The sequence below is a fragment of the Nuphar pumila genome, chromosome 10, assembly GCF_984573655.1.
Source record: "Nuphar pumila chromosome 10, dmNupPumi1.hap1.1, whole genome shotgun sequence".
In the NCBI taxonomy this organism is placed as follows: domain Eukaryota; kingdom Viridiplantae; phylum Streptophyta; class Magnoliopsida; order Nymphaeales; family Nymphaeaceae; genus Nuphar; species Nuphar pumila.
In genome coordinates this window covers 98,272,460-98,281,223 of record NC_143258.1, presented here as the reverse complement: position 1 = coordinate 98,281,223, position 8,764 = coordinate 98,272,460, and the positions used below count along the sequence as shown (strand labels likewise).

Here is an 8,764-nt window from a genome sequence, read left to right as displayed (position 1 = left end):
TCCAAATGCGAGCTGTATCAAGGTTTAGAAGACCGACGCCTCAAACACAAATGTTCAAGCATTACAATTATGGTGTGTTTGCAGAACGTGATGAGTTTCTCCAACTTTTTCTCTCCGTTTTCTGAAGGAAGTTAAGCCTCAAAACAGCGGAAAAAAGGGAGGATATAGTCATGCGTTTGATGATGCACGTGGGATCCACAAAAACCCGGAAGTTTTTTCTTGGGCAAAAAAAAAAAAAAATCACTGCCATCAAACATGCCCATAGAATATCTAGCGTTAACGGCATTGCATCAGAAAGGGAACCTGAAGCCCGAGAACAACTTCGGAAGAAGCCAGACTTGCTTGCATGCACGTATTCAGAGCAAGTCCATCCTCAACCAAGGACCTTTCTCTAGCAATTTTTGCCATAGAACACATTGCTCATTCAAAATGACTTTCAAATATTGCATTCATTCAATTCAGTGCAGAATCATGATTCAAAAAGAGCCATGGCTCAACCACTAACTCCATTAATTCAGATGGCCTCACACCCATTTGTCATCAGTGTGTGATCAAAGTTTATTTCTTTTATTTCTGAACAAAAATAAGGATCAGATATACCCAGTTCTTGAGTCCTTGCAAGTTCACTAATAAGTCACCAGATGAACACAGTTTAAGGGTCTGACCTAATTGTTCCCAACCAAAGTCGTTCCTGGAATTGAGCCAACTATTTCTAAGAGAAAAACATGATCAAGTGACTGAAGAAGCAATAACCGCTTACTAGCAACTTCAATGCAAGAAATTACGGAACCACCGAGGGTGAAGCAACCCCAAGTCAAACTCCAGAAGAAATTGGGTCTGAGGCACACCCATGTCATGTCCCAAGACAATCACCTACTTCTGAACTTCAATGGATGCTTAATGATCCTTGATTCAGTACACCAGTCTACAGAGGTTTAACTATATACAAAGATGTACGTCTAAAGCAACCAGCATTCAGAAAGGCCTATAGATCGACCAGAATCATTCGAGGAATTCTTCGACATCTGCACTGAGTAGGACCAAGGCAGCTTGATTCTTCTAAATTAGCAGAAAATTAAATCTGAAGAAGCGGCAATGCCATTATGGCACCAAGAACTGAGAATATAAAAAACAGCAGCCAAAATGGAATTTTTTTTAGTATGCCGCCCATTCCTTTTGTCAACCACTCTGTCATTGGCTTCTCTTTCGATGTCTCCAGTTAAAGATGCAGCATGAGGTTGTTCTTTCTCTGCCAATCTATCTGAATTCAGCTTTTCTGGATTTTGTTGCTGGTCGTACTTCTCAACGTATTCTGGGAACATTTTTCTGAACATTGGACTACAAAAGAAAACAAATAATTAAAAATGGTTTTCTTCCAAACTAAAGCATCAGAAGATGAACATAGAACGTAAAAACTATCGTTTAGTGGGAAGTGTGAAACTTTTATAAAGGTCAATTCCAAAGGCTGCTCCCTTTTTTCAAGCACAGCCTGGTGTGGGCTGAAGACCTGATTAGTAATAGAGAACCCCAAGTAGGCAGGGCCCAACCCAACAACAAAGACTGATCATCAATGAAAATTATACAAGCATGGGAAACTTTGCTGAATCAAAGTATTCATTTACCTCTTACAGTTGAATGCAAGTGAAGCCTGGGCAAGCCTTTGCTTTTCAGCATCAGTAGTAGACACACTGCCAGTGGTAGGACTATTATCCATCTGCACGGGTTAAAAGATATAGTTAAGCTACAGGGCATAAAATCTTTTGGAATAAAATGACAAAAGACCTAACAGATGAAAGATTAAAAAGGACCCAAACTTGAAACATCAAGGACACTGTGCCTCAGTAAAGTTGGTATGACTGAGAACCTATGTCACATAAGTGCGGGTGCAGGTGTGAAGGGTGCGACATGGCAGTTCCAAAAAACTTGGGTGTGAGGGTGCTGATATATATAGGTAAATGATAAGGTGCTCCCACCTAATAGAAGCTTTAAAATTTTCAAATTTCTGATTTTTTTGTTGTTTATCAGACCCTATAGAGATGATCTATACGCATTATTTAATAGAAAACAAGTTTTGGATCATGAGATTATAGCATACATGTATGATTTTTAAGACCTTTAAAAATCAATGGCTCACAATGTAGCAAAATTTCATGACTTAAAAAATCATATTTTTATGTCCAAAAAAACATGATCCAAAGCATGATTCCTATCAAATAAACTATGTTGAGTGCATCCATAAGGTTTAATTGAGAAGATACAACCTACAACCATGATTTCTAATATGTGGGAGTAGGTACTCCCAGAGAACAGTAGCATTACTCTCTCTCTCTCTCTCTCTCTCTCTCTATATATATATATATATATATATATATATAGTGAGTGTGTGTGTGTGTGCGAATATGTATTTAAGTATATGCTATAGATAAAAATGGACTCTGTTAGTGTCAACTGAGTCCAGTTTTGGATAGAAATGGACTCCGGTGCGGTTAGCCACACCTGACCTATGTCACATAGGTGCGGGTGCGGATGCAGCACTTTAAAAAAACTTGGGAACGGAGGTGCGGGAAAAAAAATTATATATATATATATCTATATATATAACAGTTTTAAGTTAACACTACATGTATGTGTGTGCATTTATGTATTTTTATATATAATATAGATAAAACTAGACTTTGTTAGGGTTAACTGAATCTACTTGTAGATAGAAATGGACCTCAGTGTGGTTGACTTCACCTGACACAAAGGAAGTCGTGCACCCGCATGGGTGTGAGTGCGATGCGGGTGCGGTGCCCTGTTAGAAGAGTCCGTGTTACATAGCATGTTACATAGCACCTGACACTGCAGAAGCCGTGTCCAAGTGTCAACCCGCATTGATGCAAGTTCGACTCGAGTGCGTCGACCTTTTAGAAGAGTCTGTGTTACATAGCTCAGCACTCACTTGACAAGATAGGATCTGCAAGTTTATGTGAAGCAAAAACATGAACTTGAGCCTAGCCAAAAGACAAATCAGCTAAGTCTGATGTCAGGTTAATGCCTGCAGGACTAAACTAGCTTCTATGGTGGTGTCCAAATGAGCTGGAGGGATCATCGGGTGGTGGCGCTTTGTATTTGTGCATATATGCACATGCCCCACATCTACATTAAACTATCACAGAAGGAAACAACATCAAATTACTCAGACTGAAGTTCAACAGTATCAGATATAATTCATATTTGAGGAGAACAAATATAGCAAAATTTCACAAAGCTAGTGTAGACTCCTGAATTATAAACTGGACCCCATAATTATAATCGAGGACAAGAACTGAAGGGAAAAAACGCTTCCACATAGAGCTTTATAGGATAGCTATAAAGAACTAAAAAACTGACACAAAAATCGAACCACACTCACCATGAATGAAAGAAGCCCCGTGAGTATGCTGATAAAGAAATTATAGTTGCAGAAAAGTTAGTAAATATAAACCATATAAAGGACTAAGAGTGTAATATATATCCAAGTCAAAACATTTATTCAACACACCTTGCAACTGACCACATGGGGTTCCATGTCTCAGGATGAACTGAAGTAAAATGGGAAACAACATTCAGCATGTAAAAAACACATGAAATAATATGATTATTCTCCAAAGATAGGCAGACACTTACAATCACTCATAGACATGCAGATTCTCTTCTGTGTAGCAAATCGGCCATTAGGAGTATTCATGCTAGCATAAAGAAAGACATTAACATCAGGATTTTGATATTCAAGGATGGGGAAAATTAGACAGCATGAGATGCATTAATATCAGCTCTTAAAATTCCAAGCTCATTCCAATGCAAGTGATCATGTACCTGATGCTTGGGGGTTTGAATGGATAGTCAGAGGGGAACTTTAACTTTCCATAGTAAACACCACCTACATGTTATTAAGAAAAGTTCTCAGACAATATATGATACAAAGGCAATATTGAGTCAAAACTCATCTTAGACTAGTCTAGATGATGACAATCCAGCAGAACTACAATGGCATATCATAACACTTCAATCTACACCACAATCTGTGTCTGTGTGTGCCTTGTCATTCAAGCTTCACATACCTGAAAATGGTGTGCCTTCACTTCCCTCTAGTACATAATCTGGAAAGGATAAATTGAAAAAGAAAATCATCTCCACAAGCTCCAAAGTAGAAGACTGGAAGGACTTGATGGCAAAAAAAAAAATATAGAAACAGTAATAGTTTAAAACATACAAAAGCAATGTCCATAAATGTCAAAGGAAAGCCTTCTTCAGCCACAGTTAAAGGTAGTCAGATGGCAGTAGTTTTTGGTAGAAATAGGCAATTTGTGATATCTGACATTAAGCAGTACTTGGCACTCAATACGTGTTAGACTTATATACGAGCATTGAGACTCGTCATCAAATGCAAGCATGGATGAAGAGGGGTATTTTATATTGAGTGTGTGTCCAATAAAGCCCTGCAAGCCATATTCTTTGTTCCACTTTGGGAATCTGTCATTTCAATCAACACCTTCACAGCCTCATAAAACAACCAAAATCCAATGATAATAAAAGCTTATCAGTCATCAACACCCGTATCGTAGACGATAAGAGCATAATGGTCATGGTTTCTGGAATGCTGAAATGAAGCACCTTGATATGATCACTGAGAGCTTGAGAAAGGACAGATGGTAAAGAATAGATACTGATAGCATGAGTTATGTACAACCAATAAAAGATGAATTTGATAAATTATTATACTTACGCCACTCAAGGATATCGTTTGGATTTGGACGAGCTAAAACATGGGGAACCGGCTCCTAAAAATTCAGAAATACTTTAAAGTCACTAAGGCAATAAAGGCATATAATACAAGAAATAGAAACAAAAAAACTGCTTGCTGCACCGCTAGCATTACTAAGTACCAATGGAAAATGACAGAGTGTTGCTAAGCCTCAACAGAAAAAGAAAAAAACAGCCTTTTTCAAGAAAGACTTATAACACAGACAAGCTGTCTCTATGAAAACATCAAAAGCATAAAATTTTAAAAATTTGGCGAACGTGAGGGTTAAAAACATCAAAATAAAAGATAGAAAAGAGTATACATACCTTACACAGCGCCCGATATTCCTTCTGAAGACGCTTGACACAAGCCCTCTCTGCCATGAAAAAGGCTTCAGAAGAAAAACCCTCTAATTTAGTTAGTAGAAACACCTACAAGCACCTTTCTCTTATAATCTGCAAAGCTTCCTGAAGATGTTGCTTGTTCAAAGCCTACACAAATATATGGAAGTGAACAGTTTCAGAATATAAAAGGTGGTCATGGGCTTCACAAAAACTTGAATATGGATTTATGCACTAGGCAGGGGGGAATAGAAAAATAGCAGTTTTATTTATTTCTCCACCATGATAGTTCACTTCTAGAACTGACCCCAGTTTTTCTTTTGTCCAGGTAAGCTGGGGGACAGCCACCAGTTTCATTCAAACCAGATGTGCAAAGTGCAGTCTTATGCCAAGAGAACAAAATATTATTTGATGAACCCTTAAAAGAATGATAAACCTAAGGAAAATTGCCCCAAACCTAATATAGAAAAATAATATATAAAACCATAGTTCACAAAATGAAAAAGAAGAACAATCCTTTTTTCCATTTATTTGTAGCACTCCAATATTATTCCCAGAAATATTTCCTATGACTTCAAAGGGGATTGGAAGTACCAAAATGAAGTAGGAAAATTCCCAATAAACAACTGTACTAAAAGCAAGATTTCACAAAGGTTGTGCTGTCTTTTTTCAGTACTTAGTTTCTTCCATTTTGAAGGTATCTTTTTCATAAAAGTCAAAAGTTTCCAAGGGATTCTTTTGTGAGGCCAGAGAGAACAGGATTGTACATTGAACTCAGAGTGAAGGTCAACGGAGGATGGGCTCACAAACAAATGGTTTCTGCTAGTGAAACGCATCCACAGGTGGATCATTTAGAAAGATTCAGGGGCAAGTGGTTGCTACTTGAAATTGTTGGAACGAGCACTTTTACCAATACTTATCAGAAAATAGTAGGGAAAGTGGTCCTCCCCTTGGGTGAAAATATTTGCTTGGCTAGTCATACATTACAAATTGCTTAGTATGGACATTCAAACTAGAGATTGCCATCTTGACTGGCAACGACATTCTGCCTGGAGCTGATGTGCCACAGTTCCTTTAATTCATCTTTTTTCTTTCATGAGATCTTCCTATCAAGACTGCTCAAGGACAAGAAAATAATGTTCCACGAACATTCTGTAGAGTTCATCTTTTCGTATGGTGGGTAAAATTTGGCAATGGCATAACACTGTGACCCACAGCCAGGAAGTTGGCACCGGAGAAAAGACCTATTTTTCACTTTTTTCGTATGGGTTTTGACAGTGCTCACAGTGACCAGACTACAAATACAAACAACAGCAGGTTCTGGTAAGCATTATAAGCTTTCTCTCCTAATCACATAAAGAAAGCATATTTCTTCTTCTTGCACCCTCATGTTGATGTGAAACTTTGGTGGTACTCCTTGTGAACTTTTGCCACAATCTCTCCTTTACAAGGGATGCTTCCATTTAGGTCTATAGCAGGAGAAAAAAACAAAAAGAAGAAAAAAAAATGGGCAAAGAATTGATAGAGATGGGAGAAATCCACACATGCAAAAAGAGGCAGCTCGACAAAATATGCAAAGGACTCCTTGTTTAACCTTTTTCACAATCTCTCCTTTCTAAGTGATGTTTCTATTTAGGTTTATAGCAGGAGGAAAAAAAGAAAGAAAAACAAATGGACAAAGAATTGATAGAGATGGGAGAAATCCACACATGCAAAAAGAGGCGGCTCAACAAAATATGCAAAAAGGTCAGTAAATCATTGAACTAATGTCTATTGGAAAAGATACAAAGAATAATATAATGGAAATCAGCAAAAGCTAGAAATCGAGGAAAGTATCATTTATGAATGGAACATCTGAGGAAGTAATAGACCAGTAGACAGAAAGAGCAAATGGAATGATTTAGCAATAAGTTCCCAATACACAAATCACCAAAAAATAAGGATTCAACATTCTTACTAGTATGTGCATTCTTCGCTGATGATACAGTGAGTAGGATAAACATGACTAGTGGTATTTACATTTAAACAACTCTTTCTAAAGGCAGGCCAGAATACTTGCATTATACATCAAGCAGCAAATATTCAGCACTTCTTTAGGAAGATTGTGCTCGCACAGAAAAAAGCATGGCCAATGCTGCCTCAACATGATGGTAACTTGGATGAGAAAGAAAAGTGTGGGAATCTTCATTTGGGAAATACACATAAAGGAAAAGTAATGCACGAGGAAGAGGAAAATGTATTCAAGTTCCAAAGCTTCACAACCCGCAGATATCAAAACAGAAATCTTCATGGTAATATGTTAACACTGAAATATGCAAGATGGATCTTGAGGAAATCACAATAATGCTGCAAAGTTGTTGACATGAAGGAGGTAAATGCAAACGGCACTGGCAGCTAAACTACATACAACAATAATTCTGTACAAAAAAATAAGCACCCCTGCAGCATCACATGCCAAATACCAATAGTCAATGAAGTAACCATGCACTCTTATCATAAATATCTAAAAAAGGTCACGATATTTTATTTATGAGGAAACAAAACAGCTCATGTTATCCTTCAACTGTAGCACTTCGAGCTTCTAGGAATGACCCAGATTGTGGACTCTGATGTACGGTGTGCTCCCGGGATCCCCTTAGCCACCCATGCGGATTCAGTGAAATGCGTGGTTTCTTGCAGGCCACATCCGGCTTCCAATTCAAACGATCCGGATGTGGCTGTGAATTTCACCGATGCAGATTCGGTTGAGGAATTGGGTTGACAAACAGTCGGAAGAGAATCAACACATCCACATCCGACTTCCAATTCCCAAGTATCACCCAAACAACACAAGCTCTTTACCTTTCCTAATTTTAGTTTAAAGGCAATCTACATAAACCACAACTCCGCTTTAGTTAAAATCAACACATCCACATCCAGTTTCTAATTCCCAAACAACATAAGTTCTTTAGCTTTTCTAAACTTTAGTTTCGACGCAATCTACATAAACCTCAACTCAGAATCAGATAACCAAAAATCCCACTGATCTCAACAACAAGTAAATCATCCTCACGCAAACACTCTATAACACCAACAAATAAATATCTCAAATCCATGCGTTGTAAATGGCATTGTAATTCATTCTCAAGAATCCCCATTTCATGTAAAAAGAAAATCACTACAACTTTTACGACTCTGCCGCCCTGCCCATAAAGAAAAAAAGAGATGGGGAAGGCGTTTGGGATAAAGAGAACAAAATCATAAATTCAAACGCATAGAAGCCATAAAAATCGAAAAATCAAATTAAGCAGGAAAAAGGATTTAGGGGTTTTCTCGTGAATGCGCCAATGTGGTAAAAAAAACGCCAACACCCAATTCGAATTTCGATGGAAAAATACCAAATCTGACCACAAAGACATTAAAGATGTAAACCAGATTGCATACTTTCATCGAAATAATGGCAAGCGACTACAGTTTCACCCAAAGAGAGAGAGAGAGAGAGACCCTCTTACAACGGAAACGATGGAACGCAAGAAGAGACGATGGGAAAGAGCACAAAATCGATGGATTTCGAGAACTTCGTTCTCGTTTGGGTTTCCGGCGATTATAATGAGAAGCATTCATCCTACGCGGTTGTCAAATGACTATTGTACCCACAATTCTCCTCAATATTTAATGA

At 37.9% G+C, this 8,764-nt stretch overlaps 1 pseudogene; it reads right to left on the bottom strand.

Annotated features, from left to right (window-relative positions):
• Window positions 1-548: 548 nt before the first annotated feature.
• LOC149827531 (ubiquitin-conjugating enzyme E2 34-like) overlaps window positions 549-8,764 on the bottom strand; it is a 34,566-nt pseudogene continuing 26,350 nt past the window's right edge.